The following is a 12,773-nucleotide window of genomic DNA, read 5'->3' on the forward strand; positions in this document are numbered from 1 at the left end:
GTGTAGCGTCCACTGCATGTTATTTTCTCGAGAGAACCGTCTGCCGGAATTTTAAAGCGAGAATCGACTACGCGAAACGATTATTGCGAGAAGCGTTTCCGGCCGTGAGTATTATACGTTACCGTTGTACCTGCGCGCTACTCGGATTTCTCAAGATTTTGCGTTCTTTTAGGTTTTACGTGATCAAAAGAGAAAAGAGAACTGCGCACCGTATGTGCTTCCCGGCTTTGATCTCATGTGGCTTCTATGGATTTGACTTTCTGTTTTTTTTTTGCCAGAAGATTTCATCATAGCCACCTTAAAGGGACACGGAGAACAGTTCCATGCAACGGTTGTTGTGACTATAAATTCATTCGTAAGCTCTTTTTTAGCTATATTCACGTTTGTGCGGCAACTAAAGGCAGGTATATTGTTGAGGGACTGGAATTAAAATGTTCTAACGCCAGTCGATTCAAACATTTGACGTTCTCACCGAAAAAGATTCTGTGATCCCCATAAAGAAGTCAATGGTGGCGTAACGTGGCCTCTGGGATTCGCGAGACGAACAATTTCGGTACGTTCATTTCACTTGCGAAGTCGGCGGGTGGCGGCGACACTTGTATTTGTTTTTATTGGCCTTTTTCTGGCTTATAGAAGCTTTATTTTCAGTAAGAGTGGGTCTCTTTGCGATTAGAACGTGGTTGAAAATTGATAAAGGTCGACTTCAGCTTGTCTTCAGTGTACGTTCGAGGTAATAAAATTTATTTAAAGCTCCCCACTTACTATTTCATGCAGAAATTCACATTTACTCAAACTTCTAAGAGTTGTTTTCTGAACTGTACAGAATTGTAGATTTACATAATTGTTCTTCTAAGAAAGAGCTCTAGGTAGGCACGTAGCCAAAGTGAGATCCAAGGTGCCCGGACCGCATCAGCCGAAATTGCGCTCTCCTTCCCTCTTCCCAACCCTTCTGCAAGGGCTTTGGATGGTGCCCGGCTGTAGGGATAGTTTGCACACAAGTTCTTCCCTTCAGCATGTGAAAGCCTTATTCGCCAACCTTCCTAAGGGTTGATAACAGAGGAAATTAACTGCTGGTTACAGGCACGAACTTGAGATTGACGTGAAGCGACGTTGTACTGGCATAACGGACATGCCAATATTGGGCTTCTTTCTCTGCACTTTTTCATGACGGAAGCAGTGGAGTGCAGAAATATATTCGTCTGTAATACATACATACTGCGAATACTCGTTATGTCTCATTCGAACTTGCGATATTTACTTAAAGAACCACGATACCTCGAGTGGGTACGTGATCCATTAAAGCATCAAATTAAGTGCTTCTGCGTTGGGCCTCGTCAAAGTTGTATGTCATCTGCAGTGTCTTATACGGGTTGCTAAAACCGGCACGCGGAGGCAAGACAGCGGGAATGATGCAGAGCACGGAAAACTTGCAGTCGCGACCATGTCGGCTATACGACCTGAGACAATCCGTGCAAGGAGCAATCTATGTGACGACGAGCGTCACATTGATTCATCCTCTGGGCCGGCACGAACCGCTTGCCAGCGACTGAAGCTCATAGCGACTAGCATATATATATATATATACAACACCAGCCGCGGTCTTCGCTCCACGAGCAGCAGAATGCGGCCGGAGCCGGACGAAGCATACGAGCGCCAACTTTGCGGCAAGCCATTTCACCCGGGGCGCCGATGCGCGCGACAGAGCGCGGAGAAGCCCGGCATTGGCGGAGGAAATAGATAGCGCTGAGGCGCGCCGGGCGTCGCTAAGCAGCCGTGGCAGATGGGCCGGCGGCGGCACGCGCGGCGGCCAGAAGCCATCTTCCCGGGTGGAACAGCGACGCCGGCAAAACGCCGCAGCCAGCGGCGCATCTTTATGTATGTCCTCGCGACGGTGGCTGTCATCGCGCTCGTCCGCGGTCCGACCGCGGCGGAATGCGTCATGCACCGCGGCCGCTGAATATCCATTGAAACCCTCTGGACCGTGGGCCCGCTGGCGTCCCCCGTGCCATCTTCTGTTGGCGCGCCCGCCCGCCCCGCTGCGGGCCCGCTATCCCGGTCCGTGGTGACGGGGGGGGGGGGGGGGGGGGGGGGGGGGGGGGCTTTTTTGAAGGCGAGAGCGGGACGGCGAGCGCGACGGAACGCTTGGGCGCACTCGTCGTGGCAGGACAATGGCGGCTCACCCGACCCCGTCCTATGCGCGCGAGCACAGACGCATGCAGTGTACGCGAGCGGCCATTCGCGCTCCGCGACGCTCGCGTCGCGTGCCATCGCCCAGACCGAGAGGCGATCTCTTGGCGATGTGCATCTCCGATCCGACGATGCCGGCGGCACGCGTCCTCACATTTGTGCGTCGATGTGGTCGCCGCCGCGAGGGCCGGAAGCGCGGCCAAAGGGAGCAGGCATTGAGAACGAGGTTTGCCGCCGAGGCGATGATGTGGTCCGTCGCGCGTTGCGCACTTCTTGCCTTCCGCTGAGTCGCCCTTTATGGCGCGTCCCTCCCGAACACGACGTGTTTGTGCGTCCGTGCCCGAGGCTCCAGCCGCCCCCTTTTTAGGCTTCCATAGCTGTCCACGAGAACAAATGGCTATCTGTCTTTTTTTTTTTTTTTGCCATCGACGCTAAGATTCTCTCTCGCCGACTCCTCTCCATCTCGGCCGTTTCGGAGACTCAAATGGCCGAGTTACGAGCTCGATTCAATAAAGCCTGCAACAGCAGCGCCGGCGTCTGTGCGGTCGGACGGCGGGGGGTGGAACGAGCGTCGTAGTCGTGGCGTGGTGCGCCCGGCGCATTGTGCGGCCAGCGACGATTTCGGTCGGCTTTTTCTCCCTCGCTGGCCTCCACAGCGCTCGCACGCGACGCGAGGACTATACGCTGGGCATCTGGCGTTTTCTTTTCCCCAACCTCGCCGCCGTCGTCACTTCTTTTGTCGACAGCCTGGCCCAGCCACGGCCGCTTCGGAGACGCTAAGAGCGCGATTTTGAGAAAGTTTTGTCGCTAGTAGAGGGGCATATGAGAGAGTGGGCATCTTCCGGAGGTTGCTTTCTTTTCCTTTTTTTCCTTCGAATAATTTTTCTCGAAACATTTTTTTGTACTTGTGCAAACCAGCCAAAAAGGCCAGCTGAAGATGGTCTCGCGGTGTTACGCAAGAAAAATAGTGTAGAAAAAGAAACACACCATGCGCGCCAAAATAACTGAGAAATCATGTACCAGGCGATGATCAGGGATAATAAAGGAGAAAAAAAAATACGGCGCGCTTCTTTTCTCTTGTAGGGAGGCGTTCTCTTGAGCGGGGTGCAAATGGCTCTGCGGCAGAAGATGAGCGATGTTTCGGTGGCCCGTCCTCCTGCTCTGCCTTAACTTTCTTCTGTTCTGTCCGTGTTTCTTTAGCGTCTTATCACTGAGTAAATCGAATGTCCTTTATTTGTTTCTTTTCACAGGCGCGCTTGCATCAAAGCGTTCAAGGGAGGAAGCAGCCAAGCAATTACGCTTCCCTCTCTGTTGTGGATGAGGGACGTATACTCTTCTCGGACTATGGCCACTGTCGTTCATCGGACTTTTGATGATTTCTTTGGCCCGTCTAGAAAGTTGATGGTGCGGAGCTGCGTCTGACACAACCGCTCCAAAAAGTGGCCCTTGCCGGCATCTGCGAGGACAGCAGCAGGGAGGGGCTCGCTAAGCGCATGCTCAGTTGGACTTCCTTTGTTAATAAAAAACACTTATGGGTGCCTGCGCGTAAGTTTATCACACATGAAAATATCCCCTGAAATTGTATAAGTGCGGAAGGAAACAGAGTAATAGAGTTTTCTTGAGAGCGTCATGATCTTGCATGTAGCGACTCTGATGTAGGTAGGAATTTGCTGCTCTCTGAAGTATATGATTGGTTGGTTGGTTTTTGGGGAAAGGAAATGACGCAGTAACTGTCTCACATTTCTCGGTGTACACCCGAACTGCGCCGTAAAGGAAGGCATAAAAGAGGGAGTGAAAGAAGAAAGGAAGAAATAGGTGCCTTAGTGCTGAAGTATATGACCCCCGTTGATATGGGCGCGTCGAATTATGAGCAGTTTTTCGGCGACCATATGTTTTCATTATATTTATACTTCGTTAATACAGAAACTCGTTGTCCCAACAATGGACAAGCTGAAAATGCTCAGAGGCCCTCTATTCTTGTCCTGTTAATATGAATATTGATCAGAACATAATCTCTGCATCCCCCTCTACGAATGTTTACTTTTCTGACTTTTGAGTGCAAGACGCAGGTGGAATGCAATGAAAAAGCGCAGATCACTGGGTGATGGCCTTTTGTTTTCGTGGTTTCATTCATTACAGTGAACACCCTGCCATTTTTCATATTGCATCTTTCCAAGCAGAAACCGTCATTCTGCACATGTCAGCAGACTGATGTACTGCTAGAAGGTAGTAGTGGTTCGTAGGACGTGAACAGTCGGAGCAGGAGTTCGGTCATCCAGCCATTTGACACTTTATACGAGGGTATTTGCTAGAGCCGAGGTATGATCCACTGAAGATTTCATGAAACTTCCCAACGTCCGGTGGAGTTTCCGTTCTATGGATAGGACAGATGCACTGGGAGCTGGGGAAGCTGGAAAGCTCGCTCCGGTTGTCGCGTGCTCAGTTATGGCCAGCGCTACTTGAGTTGACTGCTCCTGCAGAACTTCAGCCTGATGCCAAACCATGTGTCTAAAGGCATGATCCATCTAATCCTGTTTTCTAGCGCTTATTTCGACACACGGGACAAAAGAGAACATACGCATACGACAGACGCTAGTCTTAAACTGCCGTTTACTGGACAAAGCTATAGCCTTCTCAAGGTGCTGAAGATCACAAACGCGCAAAAGTGATGCCACGCTTAAGGTACGATGTCTCTTTTTCAGAAAGAAAGAGACATGGGGTAATGATACAGTTTGATTCTTCTTAATGTCTACACAAGGTTTCAAATTTCTCGTTCTGAATGGTCAGCAAGATACCCCCCTCCTCCCCTCCTATGGATCCCGCTGTCAAGCGGTCCTCTCTGAGCTCTGTCAGCCTGCAGCCGTCGGCCTGGGGGGAGGGGGGGGGGGAATTCGCTCATCACTGCAAACGGTGTTCTATAAAACCACAACCTAACGACGCTGACATTATACCCTGTTCACCTATATTTCAGGAAATGTGTGTATAGCCACAATGAAAACGCAGTCAAAACGAGAAATTTTTGAAGCCTTGTGTACAGATAAAGAAGGATCAAATTTTATCAGCACTCCATCTCTCAGTCAATCTAAGCAGAGATATTGTTGCTTAAGTGTGGCACCACTATTTCGCGTGTGATATTTTCAGCACCTTGAGAAGGCAAATATTTGACGTTTTTCCAATAAACGGCAGTTGAAGACTAGCGACTTTCCTCTGCTTTTGTGTTTTTTGTCCCTTGTGTCCAAATAAGCGCTCGCAAATATGAGTTCGACTGCCTTTCGAATAGCCCATGTTTCCGCCTTAATAAGCTCCATACTTCACTTTAACTCTCCTTTCTAACGCTCATAAGAGCGCTTAGAGTGAGACCTGCAGAGGCTGATGATCGTCCTGGAGCGTGTTATTAGTGTGCATAACAATTCTTTTTTGACGAAAAATTTAACCATACATAATACTGAAAGGAAAAAAATGCAAAGGCTACTGATACTGCATTTGTAGGAATGAAATATATAGAGTTATTATTCTGCTATTAAGATGTTTGCTATGTGCTGTGAAAACAGCGCAGTTTTATGCAAGGATGCATTTTTTCCCAGTGGTTTGTCAGTATCCCGTTGAACTGAATAAAAAATGGTGATGCAGGTACGATGTGCTTCCAGTAAGACGCAGTTCTAAACGGAATCCTATTAAGTGTACCGGGAGCTGGTGATAATGTCAGCAGAGAAAATTATGACAGAGTTACTGCCCGCATCGAACATTTACAAAGCTAGAAAGGCGTGAAAACTAGTGCAAACGAAAACGCAGATTGAATTCGCATTGGGTGCAATACAAGCGAGTGAATTCCGCCAGTCGCAGGGACGTGGACACAAGGGTCTCAGCATCGAGCCCTGTTAGAATTCGTGAACCAAATTAGGCTGTACGCTTTCATTTATGCTACAGGACGAATCGTTGAATGAAAACAAATCCTGGACGGCCATTATTGCAAGGCAAAAAAAAAATGAATTCTGGAGTCTGCCCTCTTAATTGAGGCAAACACCAATCCTGATGTTTCGCCGAGCAGTTTGCGGGGCGCCAGCGTAATCGCAGTATAGATTCACGTGCATCGCCGAGGTGCGTTGGAGGTCTATCATATAAATACCTATAATCTAAGACTGCTGCGCTGCGCCGAGGTGGCGCGATATCTTGGAAACGTAGGGATGTACCAGAGCAGATAGAATACGTTTCAAAGTCCTTCCGTGCAGAAGCATTGCTGCAGAGGTAAATCACAGACATTGTCGCTGTTTCGAGGTTCCTTCATCGGGAGCTGGACACCAGCATATATTTAGAAGCGTGAATTGCTGAGCGGGTTGGTGCATGTTCAAGAGAAAAAAGCCATCGAAAAAAAGACGTAGGACCAGGAGAAGACACACACAGACTGTCGCCGGCGACAGTCTGTATACGTCTTCTCCTGGTCCTGCATTCTTTTGAGCTGTTCTTTTTGCTCTTGACCAGCCTATATGAACACTTTCAGCTGACACTTTTTTGCAATACCCGTCACCTGACCACATCGATATCAAAACGAACAGCCGATAAGGGTCATTTGCAGAAAAATGCACAGCGAATGCACAGCTGGATGCGCGAAGCAACAATATTAATTCAGCAATGCAAATCAGCTAATTTATTATAAGACAACAACCGTGCGACATGCGGAACAGCTTCGTTTGTACGCAGCACAGGACGATACATAGACAAAAAACCTAACGAACAACAAATAAGGCAATTCTGAGATGGGGGCACAAGTGCAGGCATCTCCAGCAATGTGAACTGCGAAAGCCGCAAAAGCAGTGCAGGACTGCTTTGACAAGCTGCTGCACACCTTTTTATCAGGCGATGGCGATATCGAAATTACTGCTCTCTGGGCTGTTGCAAGCCGCTTCCCCCGCGTTGGCTCCAAGAGCACACAGAAGTCCAACAAGTAACATGGCATCGCCCAGGCAGCTTCATGGGGGATGTCTACAGATTTCGGTTGGGCTAAAAACATGATCATTAGAGAAGGAACTAAGAAAAGTAAACATCCCTTCCAGTCAAAATTAACATATTAAGATCCAAGTGTGCGTACGAAGGTCTCGAAGGCAGTTCTGTGCCCTCATATTTTTCATCAAATTTTGCTACCACGACATCTATAAACTTTCTCTAGGTCTTCGAACGCATAAAAGTTCCGAGGTTGTAAACAATTGCTCCTTCATTACATTTTCAGCGCCTACCCCACCTGCTCCTTTCTTACTTGTAGTTTATAGTCGTCTGCTCTTCTAGGCGTATAATAGCCGCCGCGGTGGCTGAGTGGTTATGGCGCTCGGCTGCTGGCCCGAAAGACGCGGGTTCGACGCCGGCCGCGGCGGTGGAATTTCGATGGAGGCGAAATTCTAGAGGCCTGTGTACTATGCGATGTCAGTGCACGTTAATGAACCCCAGGGGGTCGATATTTCCGGAGCATGAGTCGCTTTTGGTCGTTAAACCCACATAAACCGTATACCATAAACTAGGCGTAAAATAAATGGTAGATCTTTAACGTAGTTAAACCAAGTACACGTGTGAAAGCGTGTGTTTAGCCTGATTGGCTCATGGATTTGTTCTGCTGGACCGTCGGCACGTCTGGCGACGGTATTATATTCAGGTTAAGTCATGATCGAAGTTAAGATGCTCTGATAAGTTTCGCATCGCTGATGGAAGTTGATGAACACCACTATGTGCGATGCACAGCGCGAGCGTGTGTTCCAGTTTGACACGAGGCGGGATCGGCTGCGGCGATCGCATGTGTTCTCGTGCAGTGGTCAACGAAGCTGATCTGTTCGTGCCTCCGCGGTTCGGATTACAGTCGCGGCAAAACTTACTTATTGGTTTATCACAGGTGAGGGTGAATGCTTCAGCGATGCAACGGCTTTTGTAGCTCTGGTCGAGAAGTAGAGCTTTCGCTCTTATAAATCTATGGATTCTTTATACCTTCATTTCTCTTTCAGCCCGTTCCGACATACATAAAAACAGTAACCACTGAAGCGGCGTATTGGAACACTGCAGAAATTCTGCGTCCAGGACATCAAATTCTTAACACTTCGCTCACACAGTGCACGCGCTATAGAAAACTAAAGTTCTTGCGTGCTAGCACAGCCGTTTTTCTTAACAGTACAGAGAACTGGGCGAGTTGTTTCACGACGTTCACATTGTTCCAGCGTGAAGAAGAGAACGAATTTCGAAAGCTTTCCTGGCAGTATCCTGTCATCAGCGTTGTCTGGTTATAACCGATTTATTTATTTTTATCACATACTGCGGAAGAAATACGGTCCGAGCAGTGGTAGCCGCACAAGGAAGGTGTGAGAGGAACGAGAAAACGCACCAGGAATGGAACCTTTCGGCGCTGCAGAAACGGGTAGCCTTGAACTGATATGACGCGGGAGGCTACTATCTTAGAAGCGCCGCAAAGCACGCCTCCTTCTTTCAACAACCCAGCGGTCACTCCATTTTCGGCTGAGGGCTGCCAGCCGAGCCTCGGGATACTAAAAAAAACGCCGCTCAGGATAGTGGAAAGAAGAAAGAGTACGTCATCAGAAGCAGCCGTTTGAAATGACTTCAGGCGTAAAGCTGTACGTCAAAAGAGCTCAGAGGACGGATTCGATGACAAAGACAAAAATAAAGCGCCCACCTTCCAAGCCCTCGTGCTGGCCTCCCTATATAGCAGTTTCCGCGGCAAAGGTCAACACCTCTCGAAAACTCGCCTGCCCGCCCACGCGGGCGGGCCTTCGTTGGAAACACGCTCGTCGGCGCCTGGACTGCGCCGAGCGGCGACCGCGAGTGGGTACGATGCGGAAAAAAAAGAAGGAAAAGAAATATGGAGGAAGACGAAAAGAAACCAAGTGAACAAAGGTACGTGCCTAAGATACTTCACGCGTAAGCACGGCGAAAATAAAAAAAGGTAAAAGGGAACTGCAGAGTAATGCGTGTTTACTCAGCGGTGAAGGTGATTACGGGTGTACGCGCGGTGCGTGCGGACTGCGCGCGCGCGGGCAGTGACGGCGTGACGTCCTCCGTTCCGCTCGCGCCATTCCGACTTCGCGGCGGAGAACAGTCTGCGGAGAGGAGCTGGTCGCCTCGGGTGACGGCACGCGTGCGCCAAGCAGTGCAATGCCAGCGAGGTTGACCTCAGACGGCCCGCTGGAAGAGCAACGCGACGCGGCTTCTTCTGCGCCGTTCAACGCAGTGTGCGCCAACGCTGAGCCGGAGGTTGCTTCGTCTGCCGACCGCGAGCCTCGCAGAAAGACGGAGACAGAAAGAGCGAGACGTGCCTGTCAACGGCCGTCACCGGGCCACGGCAATAGCATTTGTCCATGGCCGCAGAGAGCGCGGCCCCAGTCTCGCGCTTTAACGCACAGAAAGAAATAGAGTGAGACAGGGGCACGAAATCATGTTTGCTCCCGGTGATTTCTTCCTTCAGCAACCTCCCCGGTTGCAGTCCGCCGATGCTTGCTTCTTTGTACGACGTGCGAACCAGGCGCAGCGTTTAGACTAATCGGTCGGCACGCGCTGGGAGTTTTTGTTTTCCGTGCACATTCCGCGAGACACGTCCGTCGGGAGAATTGCTCAGGGGAACAAAACGGCGCCAAACTGGGCGTGTAAGCAGTGCATTAGCGGCTCTGCATTAAAAGGCGCGACGACTTAAGCGTTTGCGATTGGCCGCAGGCGGCACGTGTGCGACGCGCGCGCCGCTCCTCGGCACGCGGGGGAAACGTGAGCTTTTCCGGGTCGCCTTTTTTTCTTTTCGCCTTCTTTCTCTCCGGCCGGTGCAGTGTCAAGAGGGCACGTTCCCGACGTCTGCCCGAGGCATGTCGATTGGACTCGGTTTTGCCTTGGCATTGGATTCGGCATGCCGGTCGGTTCTTCCGTCGTGATGCTGGTAATGCGGCGCAAGGCCGCTGACACGCGACCGGGTGTTTGAACAACGCCCGCAAGGCCTGCCCCTCCCCATTCTTTCTTTTCATTGTGTGTCTGCTTCTTCGGCTGTCTAGGAATTGTTCCTGGACGCGTTGATTACCGCGAAAGCGCTGTCTTGTGACGAGTCGTACTTGCAGCAGCATCTTGATCATTGGTGTTTTAAGGTGATATGTTGCCAAATGCACGTTAGCAATAATTACCTTCCCTGCACCGAGATTACATGCTTAATGTGCGCATTTAAGCTAGAGGACAACAAGGAACACTTTAATTGACGTTGAGTGCAGCGGCAAAATCGGTAAAAACACGGTTCTCTTTCCGCGTTCTTCGCCTTCGATCACTTCCAAAGAAAAAGCGTAAAGCACAATACCAAGCTTTAAAAGCTACATTTCTCGCATATATATATATATATATATATATATATATATATATATATATATATATATATATATATATATATATATATATATATATATATATATTCTAGCGGGCCAAACACTGCCTCCGCACGATCTCTTGCTCTACATTACATACTTAACAGTTATTGCAACTCAGAAGCAGCATCACTTTATATGAATGTCATTGTTAAATAATGCCTTTTAGTATACTCTCAAGAAAAGGTGCGCAAATTGACTGAGTCGGGCGTCGCTTGCGCTCAGGTGTATATCCAGTGCCAAGCGCGGAACTCTGGACGCAACTTTGATAGAGCAACATTTACTTCATGAAAGGGGCACACATGCAGGCGAAAACGGCTGCAAAATACCTAAAGCACGTTTAATTTTAATTACCAAAAACTAATATCATTCTGAAGAAAAGAAAGAGCGGAAGAGCGTGGCTCTTGAGCTCACCTTACGTCGAAGGAGACATCCAGCCTGCGGTGCGTATCCTGCGTTTTCTTGAAATCTGCGGGTAAATTAAAGAAAAATTTTCAGTGAGAATGAACTGATCCGAGACAGTGAGCTTTAATGCTCCAAATAATAAGGTGAATGCCACAGAGGAGTAAATTGCAGGGAATTAAAAACGAATTTTTTTACAACCCCTCACCAATCGGAGCCTCTGTTCTAAACCAGCATTGCTTAAGCAGAACGCCTGGCCAAGGCTGGCTCCAGTGCGTTTGTGGAGAAGCGCGAATCGACCGACTGCCGGTGGTACTTCGCAGACTGTTCCCACTTTACGATGAGCAGGCATGCATCTGCGATTTCACAAACAGAAGAGAAATGTATACTGACTGCTGTCCTTGGCACGCAGGAGACAATTTTGCAGAGCTTAATTATGATGCTGCACCAGGAATTGCTGGCATATAGCTAATGAAAATTTGCCGTCTCTGGAAGAGGCACCAAACGTTAAAGGGTGCTGATCTCAAGGTTCTTTTCAACCATTCGCTGCACATAACGGCCATTTGAGCTGAAAGTTCTTCGAGCTCTCGAATTACTCGAGCTCTCGAGCCAACGAATTACTGTTTCCCACAGTCAGTTACGCTTTGACACAATCTGCATATGCTCACGGTAATCATAAACTAATCCTATAGGTCGTGCTAATTAACGACTGAGTGGCTAAACTTAGAAGGCAGAGTGAGAAAATACTGACTGTACCCTTGGATAGCCATGCTGCAAGAGTGTAAGCGCTAGCAACGAAAGAAACTGTATCACTTGATAAAAACTTGCTGAAAAGGCATAAATAAGAATAATAATTTATTTGTCCCATAAATTAGATAGGAAGGGGTGTGGAAAAAGCTGCCCGGGGCAGCTTGAAATACCCTCCGCCCCTGGATATACATGACAGCTTTGGCAAACACATATGGTACTTCTTGACAGCCACATATTAAGAATACAAACTCTTTGCAGAGTAGGACAGCACATTTTTAACTGAGCACTGAAGGAAATACAACAGAAAACGCACTGAAATAAATACGCCATATTATACAATGACAAAGAAACACCAGTGTAAAAAAAAATATAGAAGCCAGACAGCCGCCTGTTGGGAAATAAGCATGCTCATTCACACAAACTCGTTCATCAGATGCAAAAAGAAATTATTTCCAGGAAATGTTTCTTCCAAGTTGTTTTAATGACAATCGCGTTACGTCAACATGTCGTGCGTCAATCTTGTTCAGAAGGCACGGTAATGTATTTGATATGCTTTGTAAGACAAAGTTTGTTCTATGTTATCCGTCTTCGATAACATTTGCGGGGGTTTAGATTTACAAGCAAGCAGTGGTATTCTAGTCAACGCCGCGAACTAAGCACGCCAGTAGTGCCGTTACTTGAGCGGAATTGTTCTAGTTGGATTAAAATGAGCCAAGTAATCATGGACATAATGAAATATTTTGTTCTAATTTTAATAAATGAAGTGATATCGTTCTAGTAATACTGTCGTTACTATTTTTTCTATGTGCATTGAGAAAAAACCACACAGCTTGCTGTCAGCCTAAAAGAAACTTAATTTGGTCACTCGCTATCTCTAAGCACGTGGCGAGGAAGCCTTTCGGACAAGGTACTCTGAAGCACTTAGGCTTTTGACATGTAAAAGAAAACGTTCACAAACATTTATCCCGCACAGTAGATAGAACGTTACCTGATTGGTTTTATGGGTTTAAACGTTCAAAAGCGACTCAGGTTATGAGAGACTCCGTTGGGAAG

At 48.3% G+C, this 12,773-nt stretch overlaps 1 long non-coding RNA gene across 1 annotated transcript in view; it reads right to left on the bottom strand.

Moving 5' to 3' along the window:
• The window catches only part of LOC144123124 (uncharacterized), a 361,098-nt gene extending 350,066 nt beyond the window's left edge, over nucleotides 1-11,032 (bottom strand). Inside the window, exon 1 of the long non-coding RNA XR_013313011.1 lies at nucleotides 10,983-11,032. This is a non-coding gene — a long non-coding RNA (uncharacterized LOC144123124). The remainder of the gene's footprint in view (nucleotides 1-10,982) is intronic.
• Nucleotides 11,033-12,773: the final 1,741 nt, after the last annotated feature.

Source organism: Amblyomma americanum, chromosome 3 (assembly GCF_052857255.1).
Source record: "Amblyomma americanum isolate KBUSLIRL-KWMA chromosome 3, ASM5285725v1, whole genome shotgun sequence".
NCBI classification, from domain to species: Eukaryota; Metazoa; Arthropoda; class Arachnida; order Ixodida; family Ixodidae; genus Amblyomma; species Amblyomma americanum.